The following is a 19,620-nucleotide window of genomic DNA, read 5'->3' as shown; positions in this document are numbered from 1 at the left end:
CATCTCCACTCCACATTCTCCCACCCTACTCTATAACTGATTTGATTTCTTACCACACACACACAAAATAAAATAAAAATAAAAATATCACCTGTTAAGAAACTGAATTCGTGGGGCATGGTGGCGCAGGCCTATAATTCCAGTGACTTGAGGGGCTGAGGTTAGGGGGATCATGAGTTGAAAGTCAGCCTTAGCAACTTAGCGAGGCCCTGGGCAACACAGTGAGACCCTGTCTCTAAAGAAAATGTAAAAAGGACTGGGGATGTGACTCAGTGGTTAAGCACCCCTGGATTCAATCCCAGGTAGAGGAGGAGGAGGAGGAGGGGGAGGGGGACGAGAAGAAAAAGAAGAGGAAGAGGAAGGAACTCTGCATTGACCAGGTTCTCATTTATAACTCTTGACTAGTGTGGATGTTTCTTGCACAACTCAGAGCTTTGAAGGAAAGAATTATGGAGAGGCCAGAGAATGTTTTTACTTTTAAAAAGGCAATTCTGCTCTGAGACCCCAAGAAGACAATGATTGGGATGGCCTATTAACGTTAGTTTCTGTTCACTCAGAGAATGACTCAAACTAATACATACCAAACATTCTCCCTCCTCCTTGCCCTTTCCTGACACTTCTCTTAGGAGTATCAATTGTGAAGCAGACTTCTAACTTCATTATAGAGTTCAACAAAATAGTTGCTTCATTATTATTTTAGAGAGGTATTTAAACTGGACTATTAATTTTTTTAAAATCCAGAATTCTATTTGGGTAGTCTAATGTCAGGGAGAAAGTTTCCAAAGTAACACCAATTTGTTCCCTGCCCCCCACAAAATGATTGGCTGTAAAACTCTCCTAGTGATGCCTGAAATTCCCCTAGCAGTTCATTTACATTGAATGTATTCAAGTGTCCTCTTAATATCCAAATTCTCATGGGACACTTAGTGGGAAGAAAGTTGTGCAGAAGCACATGGTGGTGGTGGGAAACTGCAGACAGAAGAGTTGGGGGTAGCAGAGTACACAAAATTAGAATTTTCCCAGGGTCAGACTAGGTACAGCATTTCATGATCTTTTATCACTAATACTTATCAGAACCAACCAGGCAAAAGTTAGAGGTTGAGGGAATAGAAAGATAATGTGAGAGATATACTCCTTCCCTTTGGGGTCCTAGTTAATCACTGATTTTGGTTTAATGATTTACTCAGCGCTTTTACATTGCAAATCCATATGCTCTGCACACAATCCTAGCTATTCAATAAGCAAGGCAGGTGTTATATTGGACATTTAATAGGTGAGCAAATGGGACCAGAGAGATTTCAGGGAGTAACCAAGAGTCACAAGGTAAGAAAGGTCTTGACTCTTGATCACATACTTTTTCTTAATTCACACCACCTGCCTGACTCTGACTGAGAAACCATCAACATGCAAGAAAATAAAACTAACTTTTAATGGCATGGTAGCACCAGGATTGGGGTACAAACAAGGTCTACTGGAGGTCAGACAGAGGTTGAGAGATCTTCCAGGTGTTTGGATCAGTTCAAGCCCAGCCTTTAGCCAGTATTGTAAGATTCCGTGACTCACTTGGTCTTTGGAGATAGGGCTTCTGTCCGGCAGGGCTCTCCCTCAACCTCAGGAACCTCTCTAAACCTTCTAATGTCTGAAATTGGATTTTCTACATGTGTCAATTATTTAGCAGGAATGTTCCTCCTTGGTAATCTAACACCTTTACCCTATTAAAGTGCACATACCTCAAAATACCCATAAGGCAAGTATTTCTCCAGCAACTCAAGAACAGGAGTAAAAGCCCTGTTTCTATCCACGCTGAAGTATGCCCAAAGCTGTCTAGCCGAGGACTTCCTTTTTATACTAAGATGTCATATGACTTTTATCTTATATTCATAAGTATGTTTTAATACTATCCATGTTTAATACAAATATGCAAAGCATATTTTCTACTCAAATCTTTGAGTAGAATTACTGTTCTAGAAGGAAGGGCTTCTTGTTTGTTAGATTCTATTCTGTGCACACTACCCCTCAAAAGCAAATTATACAGAAAGTCTTACCTGCAAATACATTATGAAAGAAAGTTGGAAAAAGACAAAGATGTAAAATGTATGGAATTACAGATTTTAAGAGAAATCCTGGATACGGTTCTGCAAGCTAAAACAAAAACAAAAAACATCTCACTTTACAAAGAAACATCTTATGCTTGGTGAGGTTAAATGACTTGGCTAAGGTCACCACCAGTTTATGGAAAATTCAGTAGTAGAACCCATATCACAGTCTGTTTACTCCATGATGTATAGAGCAACAGGAGAGTAAAAGCTAATGCTGTAAATAAATATTTACATTTCCTAAAGAAAAATGTAAATGATAGGTCATAGGATGGAAAAAGTAAGGGATGGAGTTAAATAGAGGCCCAGACTACAAGCAGAGTAGAGTATACTAGAAGATAAACAGTCAACTAAAGTGGTAGGGATGTGTAAATACAGGGTGGGACATTTAAATGGAACCATTTGGAGTCATGTAAACTGGGATTGACTTCATTATGGCCTTCCTAACGGTACAGAACCGCATGTCAAAACTATTTGCTTTAGTCGCTTGACAAATGTGTTTTCTTCACAGACCCCAAGAGGAGTCTGAGAAGGGTGGAGGTACTCTTGGGGCTGTCTGGAGGTGGCCCTTTGAAGCTTAAAGCAAAGTGTGATGGATGGGAAAACCATCACGAATCTTTAGGGAAAGGAGGCTCAAAACAGAGGACAAAGAAGATTCTAGGAGCCGTGTTACTGCCAACTTCTCTAGCCACATCTTAACATGCTGTGTTCCTTCCTGCCTCAGGGTCTTTGCACATGCAGGGTCCTTCCATCTAGCATGCTTCTCCCTGCCCAAACAACTCCCTTTGAGCTCCCTGACTCTCTCATCCTGCAAATCTAGCTTACAAGGCCTGATTTCCCCAGAGAAACTTCCATGACTCCCTGTTAGCTTTTCTCAACACCCTGTTTCTCCTCAACCATTCATCACATTTTGTAATCATGTTTGTTTGCATGATTAAACCTTTATTGAAATATCTAGCTCTCCCAGGAGAAAAGGAATGACATCTAGGGTCCTGTGACACTGAGGTCCCCCCTGAACCAGAAGGTGGCAGCAGGGGGCAGTGGCATTACAGGAGAAATCGTGGGTGAAGAAGTTTCTCTCTCTGCAGAGCAACCCAGGGTCAGCAGCAGCTGAAAGTCACAAAAACTGACTTTAAAAGTCCTCCTGAGAGCTGCATCTTTCGAGTCCCCAAAACAATCGTGCCTTGTGCCCCAGGACACGGCGTGAGTTACACACTTAAAGCAGTTTCCACAGAACCGCATTCAGTTGGTTTTAAACTCTGGGGAAAGCTGGCAGCCTCTTTGTGGGTTTTTTTAAAAACTAGTTAGAGGGACAATTAAACCTTTATGGGCCCCAGAATGTACCTATGCAGACATAAATAAGGATCATTCTTCAGCACCAGAGAATCCACTTTCTGGCAGCAGATATATTTTTTCTGCCATTGCTGGACAGAGTCGAGCTCACGTCTGAGAACCTTTTTGATTAGGGCAGGTGACAAGAGGTCAGCATAAGCAGAGTTAGAACTTTGACCCCAAGTTTGGCACCGGCCCTTCCTCCAAATGGACACATGGCAGGCCCTGGGCTTAGCTGGTCTTAAATAAATCACACAAACTCCCAGAAAGCCATGAGGTGTTTAGGCCAAGAAAACTCATCTTGTTCCTTCCTTCTGTTACTTTGGGCCAAAATGGTCCATTTGTCAAAGAGTCCTGACTCCTCTTACGACACAGTACAAAGCATCCGCATATTTAGAATGCAGTGTCCTTGAATGGTCTGCATGATTTTTAAAAATCCAATAATATTATTAAATACACTAGGGAGCTCTGTTCTTAAAGGGACTTTGGAATAAACTCTTTTGTTGAGTGAAACTGTCTTTTGTAAGGCAAATAATCAACCACCAAATTGTTTACGAAATCTGAAATTTTGCACTGGAGATTTTCTTAAACCAGGGCCCATATGAGATGGTGGCCTGTACTTTTTCCTTTATTTTTTCTGACTTTGGTAAAGACAAGCTTTTTCTGATTAGACGTTATTGGGTAGGGATGAAGGAATTGCGAATACTCAAGAAATAAATGAGTTGCACTCATTCGTGTTATCCATAATTCTCTAAATTATGCCAAAAGCAAAGTACAATGATCTGACAAAGAATCAACCTCATAGATTTGAGGACCAGTCTATTTGAAGTCAATCTCAAAAGAAATGCAGAGAACCAGGGTTTGGAGAGGGGGGACATTATTGTAGGGTTTTTTCTATTGTTGTGGTAAAATAACATAATATTTATCACTTTTACCATTGGTAAGTGTACAATTCAGTGGCATGAAACAAATTAAATTCCCGATGTTGTGTAACCATCACCTCCATCTATACCCCAAACTTTTTCATCATCTCCAACAAAAACTCTGTCCCCATTAAAACCATAACTTCCCCTTCCTTACACCCTCTGGTCCCTGGTAACCTCTATTCTCTGAACCTCTATTCTCTGAACAGAGAACAGTTTCCCATCGTATTTTTCTTTGGGGCTTTTTTCCCTTCTCAGGGCATGGTGGAAGCCTGGGGCAAATTGTGGCCACCCTCCTTTCACCTTCTAGATCCTTCCTGGCGTCATGACTCCACTCCCCTTTCCTCTACCGATAGCAACAGCCTCTCTAAGAGGAAGCCTGAATGCATTCAAACGATTTAAACTTGCAGAGGGGCTGCAGCCCCCAGCGGGAACAAAAGGAGGTCACTGGGTCTGAGTCTCTGTTACAAGCTCAGGAATGGCAGGAATTTTCTCACTTCAATAGTCTGAGGAAGTAGGAACACCATGAGCACTAGGTGGTTTTGGTGTCTCAGGCCTTCATGTGAACCTGTTTCAGCTGCAGTGACATATACCTGAGATGAGAAGGCAAAGCAGTCTGGAGGGCTCCCTTGAGCACCCTCAAGTTCCTTGCCATGGAATTTCTCATTGAAAAACACTAAGCCATTCACAGCCTCTGCAGATTTACATCACTTGTGCCCACTTGTAGCACACAGAGGCACCTTCAGAATGCCTCTGTCACCCTTGGGTTTGGATTTTACTTTGTTCCCACTGCTTGCAAATTCTCAAAGTAGCTACCCACCCCCCAAAGTCCACATAACAAGAAATATTTGATTTTTGTTGTTTTCAAGAACTACTTGGGGACCCCCAGTCTCCGGCCCCAAGTCCAGGACTGTGAGCCTGCCACCGGTTCTTAGGACGACTTGGCAGGTTGAGTCCATGGCTCAGGGAACCTATAGAGTGATGGAAGGGGAGTCGCCTTGAAAGGGGGAGGCCTGGATTCTCCTTGCCGCCCACTTGCTGGTGATCCTGAACACATCACAACTCTGGCCTTGTTTCCTTGTAGTTCGGTGGAAGTGTCCTGCACCTCTAAGGATTTGAAGGAGGGAAGGAAAGGAAGGGAAGTGAGGCTTCCCGGTGTCTGGAATTCTTGAAACAGGGCACAGAGCTTTTGATTTTCCATAGGTGATAGCATTCATGAAGAGAACGGCTGCAGCGGGAAGAGGAAATTTGAGGAAAGAGGAGAGCAGATGGGTATATTTTTAGGACAGAATAAGAATGAGGCTGAGGCAGGAGGATCTCAAGTCCAAGGCCAACCTGGGCAACTTAGTAAGACCCTGTCTCAAAATAAAGAAAAGACTGGAGATACAGCTTGGTACCCCTGGGTTCCATCCCCAGTACCAAAATAATTCATTAATTTTGGCTGGACCTTTGTGAAGAATGTTTTTTGGAAGTAAGCAGCTGGAGTTAAGGAGAGAGATTAAGACCAATAGATCGTAACAAAAATGGAGTCAGGAGTCATGGTTGATAGATGAGATGGTAATAATAATACTAGGCAACACCAATCAAGTGTTTATCATGTGACAAACCTTCAGGGGGCCCTTCCCATAGATGTGCTCCTAGCATTCATACCACCACCTGATGACAAAGATGTTTTTATACCTGCTTTGCAGGTGAGGAGAATTACCCTGAGAAGTACCCTGCCCAAGTTCAAGCAGCACATAAGTGGTAGGACAGGGGCTTGAACTCAGGGAGTACGACTTTAGAGCTCTTAGCCAGTTTTATATCAGCTTCTGAAACTGTGGAGGTGGAGGAGCATTTGAGAAAAGAAAGACAGAAACTGAATAATACCTGTAAAAGAGTACTCCTATTCTCAATCAACTGCAACCTAAAATCTGATTCTGAAAAGACGAAGATTGTGGGTCAGAAATAGAGAAGTACGCAGGTATACCCGGCCATGCTGTCAATTGGGCTGGCTCTGCACAAGTTCAATAACAGTGGCATCCATAACAGCAACTCACTGTGTGCTAGGCACAGTTCAAGGTGGCTTCACATGGAGTATCGTAGTCATCTCACCAAAATCCTACCAAAAAAGGTATTCTAGCACCCATTTTGCAGGAGAGGGAACAGACTTTAAGTGATTACCCAGCTGACAAGTCTCAGAGCTGTGCACTCAAAGCCAAACTGTGTGCTTCTGGAGCAAGCTCAAGACTTGCCTCCCCCAAGCAGGAAAACAGAGGCAGGGCAAGTCGTCTCACGGCTCAGGGACTACAGAGTCACAGAGTGTAACCTCTGGACATTTCTATGGTTTGGGTACAAGGTATTCTCTTTAAGATAGTTTGTGGTTGACACCAGTATTAGAATCAGTTCTTCTGGAAGTTGCTAAGGGCATATCAAGTGCTTGAGCCAGTGTTTAAGTTTGTCCTATGCATATTCAAGGTAATTTAGGCCAGTTAGAATTAAACTTCCCCATGCACTATCTCCTGCCTAACAAAACTCTCTCTTAATTTTGGGTCCCTAAGGCCTGACCAGCTAATTCCTACCGCACCCAGTTCTGGAGAAACCTGATTGGCCTAAGGGTCTCATCTTCCTTACAGTGATTGGTTCAGAAAAGTACACATGACTCGAGTCAGGCCAATGAGGCACAGGAGAGGTCAGCTTGCAGCTTCCAGAAACTCATCTCTGGACCTCCTTATACTCCCTTTGGGGGAGTTTTTTGTTCTAGACTCTGTGCTGCCAGGATGGGGAGGTCATTGGGCTATGATCCTCACTGCCAGAGAGAGGTAAGAAACCCCAGAGGTAAGGAAGCTCTGCTGCCTGAGAGTCCCTGGCTTAGAGCCCATACATTAGCCAATACTTTAAGGCAGCTTGACCTGGGATGCTCGCAGCCCCCACACTTCCGCTGGGATGTGAGCACCATGAAGGCACCGACCGTGTCTGTTCTCCACTGCATCCCCAGCCCTTGTGTGGAGCTAAGTGGAGAGACACCTCTTTATGCAGTTAAACGAACTGAATATAGACTCAGGATGGTATTGTTGGAAAACAGTCATCTCTCCCGTGTCTCTTGTCTTTAAGAAACAGGAGTTGCTGTTAGAACATTAATGGTAGTACTTGCCCCTCTAATTAGGATGGACCCGTCTTGTTGCCAACGGTGAGAATCTACCTTCCGTCCCTGTGAGGCAAGTTTACTAGAGGGACTTTGATGACTTGCACAGTCCAAGTTGAAGGATAGACACCCAGCAGGTTTCAGCCCAGGCTAAATAAAGCTTCAGTTTCATTCAATGATAGAAATGGAGTTTCGATAAGAAAAGACACAGTGTTTTATATTAGCGCGGGCGTGTGTGTGTGTGTGTGTGTGTGTGTGTGTGTGTGTGTTTCTGGAAATTGACCCCAGGGCCTCTCACTTGCTAGGCAAGCACCCTGCCACTGAGCTACATCTCCAGGCCTTTTTTTTCTTTTTATTTTGAGAGAGGATCTTGCTGAGTTGCCCAGGCTGGCCTCCAATTTATGATCCTCCTGCCTCAGTCTCCAGAGTAGCTGGGATTACAGACAGGCATGTGCCACCTTGCTGGTGCCCAGCGTTCTTGATCTTATTTTCCTCCCCTTCCTCCTTTCCCCTCCTCTCCCCGGGGCTTGGAGCATGCTAAACATGTTTTACCACTGAGCTACAACACCAGCCCCAGTATCTCTTTCCTTAAAAGTACAATATATCTTTGTAATGACGGGTTAAAGTTTAATGTTGATTGTTTGGATGTATAAGTAAGTTATGGGAAACACATGGTTATTAGGCTGGGGTCCTTTAGCATGGAGAGCTCCATCTACATCCCTCTTTGTTGCTGAGAATAAATCTCTCTAAAACTCCAAAATTGCACAATGAAAACTATGAAGCATTGGCAGACTTCACAATTCCCTTACATTACACTTCATAGCTCCTGTTTATGCATTTTACATAATGTTTTGTTTCTTTTAAAAAAGAATCAACTTTATTGAGGTGTAATTTTCATGAATGAAATGTGCCAATTTCAAGTGTACATTTTGAATGAAATTTGCAAATATTATACTCATGTAACCACCACCACAGTCAAACACAATACTTCTACACCCACCAAAGTTTCTATATGTCCATTTTCAGTCAATATCCATTTTTTTATCCCAGGCCCCAGCTTATCATTGATCTGCTTTCAGTTACTATAGTTTTACTTGTTCTAAAGCTTCATATAAATGAAATTATAATAACAGATAGTTGTTTTTGTTAGCAGAGTTTCCATAAAATACCACACTGTGGGTGACTTCAGCAACCTTAAAATCTCCAGTGAAGTCACTTCTCTCATTCCTGATATTGATAATTTGTGTCTTTTCACTTTTCTCCCCCCATCCATGTGGCTAGATTTTCATCAGTATTATATTCTCAAAGAACTAGTTTATGGCTTCACTGGGTTTTCTCCATTGTTTCCAGTATCCTATTTCATTAATTTCTGCTCCGATCCTTATTGTTCTCTTTCCTCTGCCTACTTTGGGCTTCATTTGCTCTTTTTCTAGTTCCCTAAGGTGGAAGCAGAGATTATTTGTTTGAGCTCTTTCAAGTACTGATATAATGACACCCACAAATTTTGATATGTTGGGTTTTCATTTTTATTCTGTTAAAAATACATTTTAATTTCCTTTTTGTATTTTTCTTTGACCATGAGTTATTTAGAAGTGCATTATCTAGTTTCCAAATATTTGGAGAATTTTCCAAGAAACTTCCTATTACTGACTTCTAACTTAATTCCATTGTGGTAAAAGAACATTTTGTATGAACTTAATCTTCTTAAATTTATTGAGACTTGTCTTATGGCCCAAAATATGGCCTGTTTTGGTAAATTCTACTCGTGCATTTAAAAATAATGTGCATCCTGCTGTTGTTGGATGGAGTAGTCTATAAATGTCAATTAGGTCAAGTTGACTATCAGTGTTTTTCAAATCGTCTGTACCCTTGCTTATTTTCTGCCTACTTGTGTATCAGTTATTAAGAGGGAGTATTGAAATTTCCAACTATAATTAAGATTTTTTACACTTGTTTACAGTTCTATCCTTTTTTATGTCATGTATTTTGAAGCTCTGTTAGTAAGTCCATAAACTTTTTGATGAATTGACTCCTTTATCATTATTGAATGATCTTTATAATAGTAATGTTCTTTGCTCTGAAGTCTTCTTTGTGGGATATTAATATAGTTATTCCATCTTTCTTTTGATTAGTGTTAGCATGGTATATCGTTTTTTATCCTTTAATTTTTTTAAATGTATCTGTGTCTCTATAGTTAATGTGTACTTCTTACAAGCACCATATAATTTGCGTTTGCTTTTTTATCCAGTCAAACAATCTCTGCCTTTTAATTAGAGCATTTAAACCATTTACTTTTATTTTTCACCTCAAAGAAATATGTGGGGTTGCTTTGTTTTAATTGTGGTAAAATGCATATAACATAAAATTTACCATCTGAACCATTTTTAAGTATACGATTTAGTAGTGCTAAGTATATTCACATCATTGTGCAACCAATCTCTAGAACTTCTTCATCTTGCAAACTTGAAACTCTATACCCATTAAATAACTCCCCTTCCCCCTCCCCAGCCCTGGGAACTACCATTCTGTTTGTGTTTCTATGAGTTTGGCTGCATAGATACCTCACGTACATGGAATCATACAGGATAGTCTGTTTACTTTGTTTGTTATTTTTAAGATGCACTCTAGCTATGTTGCCCAGACTGGTCTCAAACCCCTTGGCTCAAGTGATACTCCTGTCTCAGCCTACCAGCTAGGTTATTTACTTTTTTTTTTAAAATATTTTTTTTAGTTGTTGATGGCACTTTATTTTATTCATTTACTTATATGTGGTGCTAAGAATTGAACCCAGTGCCTCTACTACTGAGCCAGAACCCCAGCCATTTACTTTTAATGTGATTATTGATAAGTTAGGTTTAAATCTCTATTATTTTGCTTTTTTTCTACATTTGCTGTATTTCATTTTTGTTCCTTTCTTTTTTTCTGCCTTCTTTTGATTGATATTTTTCATGATTTCATTTTATCTCCTTTCTTGGTCTAGTATCTACAGTTTTTTGTTTATTGTTTTAGTGGTTGCTACAGGGTTTATTATGTATATATCTTATCATAGTCTGTTTCCTCCACTTCACAGATAGTGTAAGAAACTTTCCATAACATACTTCCATTTCTCCTCTCCTGACCCTTCTGCTTTTATTGTCATATTTTTTATTTGTACAAGTTACAAGCCACATAATACATCATAATTTTTTGTTTAAGCAGTCAGTTATCTTTGAAAAAGATATGAACTTTTTTTTTTTTAAATCTTGTGTTTTTGCCTTCATTCCTTTGGGTAGATATATGTTTCCATCTGGTATCATTCTCCTTCTGCCTGAAAGACTTTCTTTAACAATTTCTTATAGTGTGGTTCTGCTGGTGATGAATTCTTTCAGCTTTGTATGCCTGAAAAGATCTTTATTATACCTATTTGTTTGTTTGTTTATGGCTCTGGGGATCAATCAAACCCATGTCCTTGTAAATATCAGACAAGCCCTGTACCATTGAACTACATCCCCAACCCTTTTTTAAAAAGAAAAAAAAAAAAAAAATTCTTTTTGAGATGGGGTCCCACTGAGTTGCCCAGGCTCTCACTGAATTTGTGATCCTCCTGCCTCAGCCTCCTGAATTGCTGGGCTTAGAGGCATGTGCCACCACATCCAGCATACCTTTATTTTTGAAGATTTTTTATTTTAATTGTAAAAGGAGTAGAATTTTTTTCAAGTGTGAAGCATAGAAACAGAATTCTCACAGAGGCAAGAGGGGACTGCAGCAGGGATTGACCTTGAAGATGTTTTTGCTTGGTTTAGATTTACGATTTAGATTGGCAGGTTGTTAGTTTTTCCCTAGGACTTAAAATTATGCAAATCTTCTCACATGTACTGTTTCCAGGGAGAAATCTGCTGCTATCTTTATATTTATTCTTCTATATAATGTGCCCTCCCAGCTGCTTCTAAGATTTTCTCTTTATCATGTATATTTGATTACATCTGCATTAGTGCTTTTTTTTTTTTTTTTTTTTTTTTAGCTTTCTTGTGATTTGTGAAACTCATGGAGTTTCTTGGACCTCTGGGTTTAGAGTTTTCATCAATTTTAGAAAATATTTGAACATTGTTTCTTTTCTTTTCTTTCTTTCTTTCTTTCTTTTTTTTTTTTTTTAGGTGTTGGGGATTGAATTTGGGGCTTTGCAAATGCTAACTAAGCACTGTACCACTGAGCTGTATCCCTGTGCCCTTTTTATTTTGAGACAGGGTCTGGCTGAGTTGCCCAGGCTGACTTTGAACTTGGGATCCTCTGGCCTCAGCCTCTCAAGTCACTAGGATTACAGGCATGTGCAACCATGCCTGGCTTGGCCATGATTTCTTCAAATAATTTTTCTGTACTCCCCTGTTTTTCAGGGATTCCAATTCATCTATTACATATATCTTAGAGTGCTTGAAGTCCCATAGATTCTTGATGCTCTTTCATTTTAAATTACCCCTTTTTATTTTTGTTTTTAATTTTGAGACAGGGTCTTGCTAAGTTGTTTAGGTCCTCATTAAGTTGCTAAAGCTGGCTTTGAATTTGCCATCCTCCTGCCTCAGCCTCCTGAGTTGCTGAGATTATAGGCGTGCACCACCACACCCCACTAAACTATTTTTTCCCTCTGTGTATTTAATTTTGAATAGTTCCTGCCTTCCTGCTCACTAATTTTCTTCTGCTATATCTAATATGCTATTAATCTTAGCCAGTGTAGTTTTCATCTTTCTCATTGTAGTGTTCAGTTCTAAAAGTTCACTTTGTATACTTTAGATGCATGTTTTTGAATTATGAAATACAGTTATAGTAACTATTTTAACATCCTTATCTGCTAATTCTAATATCTATGTCAGTTCTAGGTCGATTTTGATTGATTGATTTTTCTCCTCATTATGAATATTTTGTATGTCTAGAAATCTTTGATTAGAAAGCTGATACTGGGACTGGGGATATGGCTCGGTTGGTAGAGTGCTTGCCTTGCAGGCACAAGGTCCTGGGTTCAATCCCTAGCACCACAAAAAAAAAAAAAAAAAAAAAAAAAAAAAAAGAAAGCTGATACTGTGAATTTTACCTTACAAGAGGTTTTTGGTATTTCTATAAATAGTTTTGAGGTTTGTTGTGGGATTTAGTTGATTGCTTGAAAACAGTTTCTTTTCTTTCTTTCTTTCTTTCTTTTTTTTAAATCTCCCTGTGCTGGGAATCAAACCCAGGCCTCATGCATGCTAGACAAGCACTGTACCACTGAGCACACCCCCAGCTTCAGTGTGATCCTTTTGGTCTTGCTTTTAAGAGTTATTAGGCAGGACCAGAGCACTATTTAGTGTAGGATTAATTATTCTCTACTATCCTTTTGAGCATTCTTCTCAATGCCCCATGAATTATGAATTTTCCATTTGTCGTGGGAACAGACACTGTTCTCTGATCTGCTCAGGCAGTTCTTTCCCTGGCCTTGGGTACTTTCCTCGCACCTAGGGTTAATATGCCAGATACTTGAGGGGGATTCTTCACACATCTCTAGGCCTCTGTACAGCTCTTTCCTCTCCAGTGCCCTGTCCCGCAAATTCTAGACACCTAATCTCTTTGGACTCACAGTTTTGTCCTTAACTCAGAATTTGCTGAGTTTCCTTGAACACAGCCTAGAAATCCTCCTGAGGCAATAAGCTGGGGTAATTGTAGAACTACTTTGTTCATTTTCCCATCCTTCAGTGACTGTCCTTCATTGCCTCAGATAGTCTGAAAAATCATTTGTCCTTCCTTCCTTCCTTCCCAGGTGGTAGAATAAATCCAATCACTATTACTCCATCTTGGCTGAAAGAAAAAGTCCTTTCTCTTCGAACTCTTATTTTAACAACTAGAGTAGTGCTGGTGAAACATGGTTGACTCATCCACTGACTGCTCCTTGAATTGCTTCGTCTTTGTACGTAATGATATCTAAGCAAAATTTTGTTTAGAAATTCCATTGTAGGTTATTAGTTTAATTTTTTATAGTTCAATAACAAATTCTTATAATTCTTATTCAAATAAAGACCAGATTTATTTGTGAAATTGCATAGAGCAAGATTTTTAAGTTTTTAATGACATACTATGTGGAAATGTTTTCAAATGCTTGTTTTATGTGAACCTACCTCCAGATATTTATTTTAAATTGTTCTCTAACTTATAGAAAATGACAAATATAGAATCAAGACATATAGATATATTGATGTTTAATATCACTACCAAAGTCCCACTGAATACCTGGTACATAGTGAACACTATGTATTCAAGGAATGATTGAATGAATGGAACACTTTTTACTTCAGCAAATAATATAATTTCTTTCAATAGCATCTCTACCTGATAAGCCTCTATTTAGAATAAATTCTTGCTTCTTCTGGTCTCTTTACAGTGGGCTTTGTAACGTCACTTGGTAACATTCTTTTTTTTGGTACTGAGGATTGAATCCAGGAGTGATTGACCACTGAGCCACATCCCCAGCTCTATTTTGTATTTTATTTAGAGACAGGATCTCACTGCGTTGCTTAGGGCCTCACTAAGTTGCTGAGGCTGGCTTTGAACTTGCAATCCTCCTGCGTCAGTCTCCTGAGCCTCTGGGATGACAGGCATGTGTCACTGTGCCCAGCGGCAACATTCTTTTGTCAGATGAAGTTAACACAAATCGTTTCTTTCTCTATGGAGAGCCAACATTCTGATTTGTAAATCCTAATGAAAAGATTTGGCATATCCTCTTGGAAGCACTGGACGTGCCTAATACTTTGGCTCCTAGCTGAATTCTTAGGAAGTCTTGGGGCTCCACACTTCTCCCCAAGCTCCCCACCTCTAATGCCTTTCTGTGACCCAGTCAAATCTTACACATCCTTCAAGACCAACTGAAGCCTGCCTTCCTCCATGAAGTCTTCTCCTGCCATGGTGATCTCCCCCTCCTGCCTGCTTCTTATACTTAATTATCTTTTCCACTCACTTGGTACCTAGTCAACCATACCTCCTTGTCATCCCCTTTTGTGTGTATGTGGGAGCATCTGTTTCAACCAGTTTAAAAGGGAAGCCCCCGTATGCCTAAACAACACTTACCAAGTACTGACTATGTGCCTGGCCCTAGTCTAAGACTTTTTTCTGCATAGCTTCAGTTAATCCTTACCCAGTCTAAGAAGTAGTGCTGTTACTATCCCACTTTCCAGATATGAAAGTGGAGGCCCAGGGTGGTTAGGGTAGCTAGCAGAACCAGGATACAATCAGGCATTCTGAGCCTTGCCTACCTAGCACACTGTGCTCTGGCACGGGGGGGTACAGTAGTTGGTCCATATATCTTTGTTCTGTTTTCACAGTGCTAAGGATGGAACTCAGGAACTCACGCACGCCAGGTGAGTGAGCCAGGGCTCTACTCCTGACCCCGTCTTTAGTGAATGAATGAAACCATGGAGGCTCGGCCGGTACAGGAGGAGGCTCTCCAGCAGGGTCCCTGTCCTGTTACTCTCTCAGCTTCTGTTTCTATCACTCCTAGAACCTGGTTGCTGTTTTTTTTAGGAGTGAGATCCTGTGTGGTCCAGGAGGAAAAAGAAGGGATGCCTACGCCCGTTTCCCGCTTCTCCCTTGCAGGTTGGGCAAAGAGCAAGTTGGGGCAGTTCTTCCTGCCACCCGCTTGCTCTCAGAGCCAGCTCGCAAAGTGGAGCAGGGAAAAGCAAAAAGGAAGGCACTGGGGTTAACGACATCCTCAGGAGAACTGGTTTCTGGGGCCTCTGCCTCCCAAGGCTCAGTCGACCGGATGTTCCTTTAGCTTGCTGGAATTCAGCCGGATTTACAGAGATAAGATCAATCTGACCCTTAATTCCTCAAATGTAATTTATGGGCTTGCCTCCTGTGTGCCGCAACACGTCTGGCTATCCAAAATCTGGTAATTATTTATGTAAACACGGCATCCTGCCTTTGTGGATTATAATTGGACTTGAACAGCAAGAAGCAGGGACTTAACGCAGTCGGGACTGCACTAAAACCTTCCTTTTGAAAATACTCACCTGAGTCTTTGAAATCTTCCCTGTGGTTCAAGGTTAGCTTTAACCAGACCAAAAAGGTTTTTTTTGCTTTTTTTTTTTTCCTTTTTCCTCCACAAGGCCTGAGCAGATTTATTCCCTGACACCACTAGGTTTTATAAATTCTCTCAAAGGATGGGGTGAAGCTACCCCAACCATCTTGGCTAGACCCAAACTGAGAGGACTAGAGGCCTGGGGTGGAGGCCTCCATGGGTTTCCTCATTGTCTGTTAGAACATGAATTTTATACCCCTACTAAGAATAAACAGGATTAGGAATTTTATGCTGTTTGGAAAAGAGGAGAGGTGCCTGGTGAAAGAGAAAGGTCTTTGCTTTTTATTCATGCTGTGAATTCCCCAGGAGCCTTCGCTGTACATACACACACGAGAGCCAGGAGGATTAGGGGAAAGAAAATGAGCTGATTGAACCAGATGGTTCAGGAAGCACTCCCAGGAGGCCTCTGGGGTGGATGAATCTGCATCTTTAAATAACATTAATTTCTGAAAGGCCTAAATTGTTTCCCAAATTACTGCACTGAGCTCCTCGCTTTCATCTATTTTTATGGTACCTCTCCTGGATGAGGGCAGGAGCTGCTGCATCTGATGAGCCAGCTCTGGAGAAATTCTTCACGCTGAGTGCAGCCTGCGAGGAATCCGTTTCCTGAAGGAAAAAGAAATCTTTGAGAACAAAGTGCTGCGAAAACAGAGTTGGACAGAAACTATCACCTCTGGATGGATCTGAATGAACCACCGAGTTCTGATGCCAGCTGGGACACTCATTTCCTCAGTAGCTGGGGGCAAACTACTTAACCTTAGTTTTCCCATCTGTAAAATGGGGTTAATCAGCTTACCTGTTGCAGGGGTGCTGTGAGGTTTTAATTGGGTAATGGTTGTGGAGCCCTTTGATGTAGTGAGTTTTATTAACTTGCAAGGGATTCCCTGAGGCCAGAAAAAGCAGTTAAACCCAGGAGAGAAGAAAGGCAGTGAAACGAGCAAAGCCCGGCTGAGCATTTCACCTCCAGCTCTAATTTCAAAAGTGCAGAATCGGGCTGAGCCTTTGTGAGTGGAGGGCCAGGTCCCAGGCTGGGGTCTGTTTGAATGTCAGGGGGCCAGAGAGCCTGAGTGTTGTCTCAGAAGGAGCTTGGTTGTGAGATTGTGAAGGGGGAAGGGGGTTTGTGACCTTGCTTGATCAAACCCCATCATCTTTTGACCCCTCTAAGGTTCTTTTCTAAGAGTAGGTCCCCCGTGAGAACTATTTGGGTGTTCAAGTCCTTGGGTATTGAATTTAGAGAAGCCCCAGCCTCTGGCCTCCTGCTTCATAACAATTAAATAAAGAGAGACCACAAGGTCTGGCCTCTGGCCAGGGCTCCTGACCTGGGAAGGGGTGGCAGAACAGCACCCATCACGGATCAGAAAACGGGAGCTTTTTCCAGGCTTCATCCTCATGGCCACACAAACCAGCCAAGACCCCAGACACGTCCTGTGCCTTGGTTTCCCACTCATAAAAATGACTCCAGGGACTGGGGCTGTGGCTCATGGGTAGAGGGCTTGACTAGCACGTGTGAGGCACTGGGTTCAATCCTCAGCACCACATCAAAATAAATAAATAAAATAAAAGTATTGTGTCCATCTACAACTAAAAATATTGTTTTAAAAAATAATGCCATCAGGGCTGGGGAGATAGCTCAGTCGGTAGAGTGCTTGTCTTGCAAGCACAAGGCCCTGAGTTCAAATCCCCAGCACCACAAAAAAAAAAAAAAAAAAATGCCATCAGACATTCTTGCCTTAAAGGCCCAAATAATCAAGATTTGGAATGTGAATGTGCACTTAAATTATAAAGTTATCTATTAGAATTCAGAACAGACTCCTACTTTTCCTTCAGTAACATTTAAAAATCCCAATACCATAACTGCTCTCCAAGTCACTCGTATAGCACAAGAAGCGCCCCCACCTCTTCTTCCTCCTAACTTTTGACACCTGCCTGTGGAATGCTCACTCACAGCTGGAGGAGAAGAGGCCTGTGGACGGGGAGTCCTGTGACCCCAGGTCTCATTCCTGGACCTGTGACTGTCTGTTTTGACCTCAGGTGGCTTTAGGTTCCTCAACGGCAAAGTGACAGGATGTGATGCCTTGTGATTTGCAGTGAGAGGTAAACCACACAGCCTGGGGACATACTGGGACCAAAGCCCATCTCCGCTTGTGGGATTCAGCTCCTTGGTGCCCACTGAGTCCTTTAATGTCCCTTCTTGGTGATAAGCAAGCATATGGCTGGGAACGTGTCAACTCCCAACTAACAGTTGAGTGCTGTTCATATCCCATTAGTCACTTCCTTCCCCAAATGGGCACATTATACTCTGGGCGTCAGAACTTCACTTTTTCAAGGCTATGTTCAGTTCAAGTTTATCAAAACAAGCACTAAGTCCCCAAAATAAAGTAATTTAAAAACACCCAACCATTGGGCTGGGGTTGTGGCTCAGTGGTAGAGTGCTTGCCTGGCATGTGTGAGGCACGGGTTTGATCCTCAGCACCACATAAAAATAAATAAATAAAATAAAGGTATTGTATCCCTCTACAACTAAGGGGGAAAAAACAACAAAAAAAGACCCAATCATTTCCCTAATCATAATTTACTAAGCTGTGCATTTTTAGTGGGGTTTCTATACCGTGTTTTATTTTGCCATGCAAAGGTAAACAAAAATACCTGCTGTAAAGGAAGTAAAATCATATTAACTATACATATGTTTTTTTCTCATTGTCCAGTTCCCTACCCAAACCATTGCCTGGACCTCCCCTCCGTCTGACCCTTGTAGACAAGAGATAATCAGGGTTGAGATTGGTTTTGATGGGGGGAGGCTCGTTTTGGGGGGTTGATTTTTTACAAAGCACCCTTGACAGGCACTTATGTTAATGAAAGCAGTCTTCTCCTGACAGATCAGAACCTGGCTTTTATAGCATTAAAAAAAAGTAATTTACATGGAGGAGAAATGGGAAACAATGATTAAATCAAAGCTGCCCTCAGCCTCCCCCCCTCACCCATCTGAAAACACCCCTCTTTCAATTCCGCAGCTGAGCTCAGCCTGCCTGCTCCAGACATCCAGACCTCGCACTCTATAAATCGTCTCTGCCCTTGCCCCGGAGTTGCTGACTATATGTATTTTGGGGCCCGGCATTAATTCCTTCATCCTTGGCTGGTGACATTAAGATTTGTAACTGATAGAATGTGTTTTTAATGTATTTCCTGCAGGTTACTATTAAAGAAATGTAATTCTTCTGAACTTGCAAAAAGGTTCTGCTTCCATTTAAAAAAAACAAAAAAAAAGAAAGAAAGAAAGAAAAAAGGAAAAAGAAAGAAAGGTATTACGGGAAGAATTTCCCAGCAGCCTCCAGATGGACTGGGCAGCCGGAGGGGTCAAGGGCTCCAGAATTCTGTTTAGCTGTGCCACTTACTCTTCTTCCTCCAGCCCAGTCGGTTCTCTTTCTGCACCTTAGTTTTCCTGGGTATGAAATGAGGATAAATATTTGTCTATGAGATGAGGGTGTTGTAAGGATTAATTGGTTGGTGCTTTGGGAAGCCTTTGAAGATGAAAGACACTCTCTGCAGATGCTAAGTAAACTTATAACGTGTCTGGTTTTAATGAGCCAGGTGAAGCCAGTGGGGATGGCTGGAGATTAACTGTGCCTAGCCCAGAGCCTGCCTGCTTGGGCCGGGCTTAAAACTGGGTGGGGCTCTTGGCTGGTTCCCTGGGCCTGATCCATCGCCGTTTCCCCTGGCACCTGGCACAGGGTCTGGCACATGGGCTCTCTAGAAATGCTGTGTATGCAGATGGAAGTGAATTGAAATTTAACCAGACTCCCCAAATCATGCTCATGGCCTCGCACTGTAGCACGTGACTGGGTTAAGTTACTTAACCTGGGTCTCAGCTCCACATTGGCCTGTGGGGCAGTCAAAGTCCCCATCTTATAGAATTGTGCTAAAGATTTCTTGTAAATATGGCTAACAGCAACTGAGCCCTTGTCAGACACCAGCTTCTAGACAGTTACACTCCTGAACTCACTGGATTCTCACACCAATCCCATGGGAGAGGGACTGTTATCATCATCATCATCATCATCATCATCATCCCCATTT

This window comes from Sciurus carolinensis, chromosome 7 (genome assembly GCF_902686445.1).
Source record: "Sciurus carolinensis chromosome 7, mSciCar1.2, whole genome shotgun sequence".
NCBI classification, from domain to species: domain Eukaryota; kingdom Metazoa; phylum Chordata; class Mammalia; order Rodentia; family Sciuridae; genus Sciurus; species Sciurus carolinensis.
Note: the sequence above shows the minus strand (reverse complement) of the source record.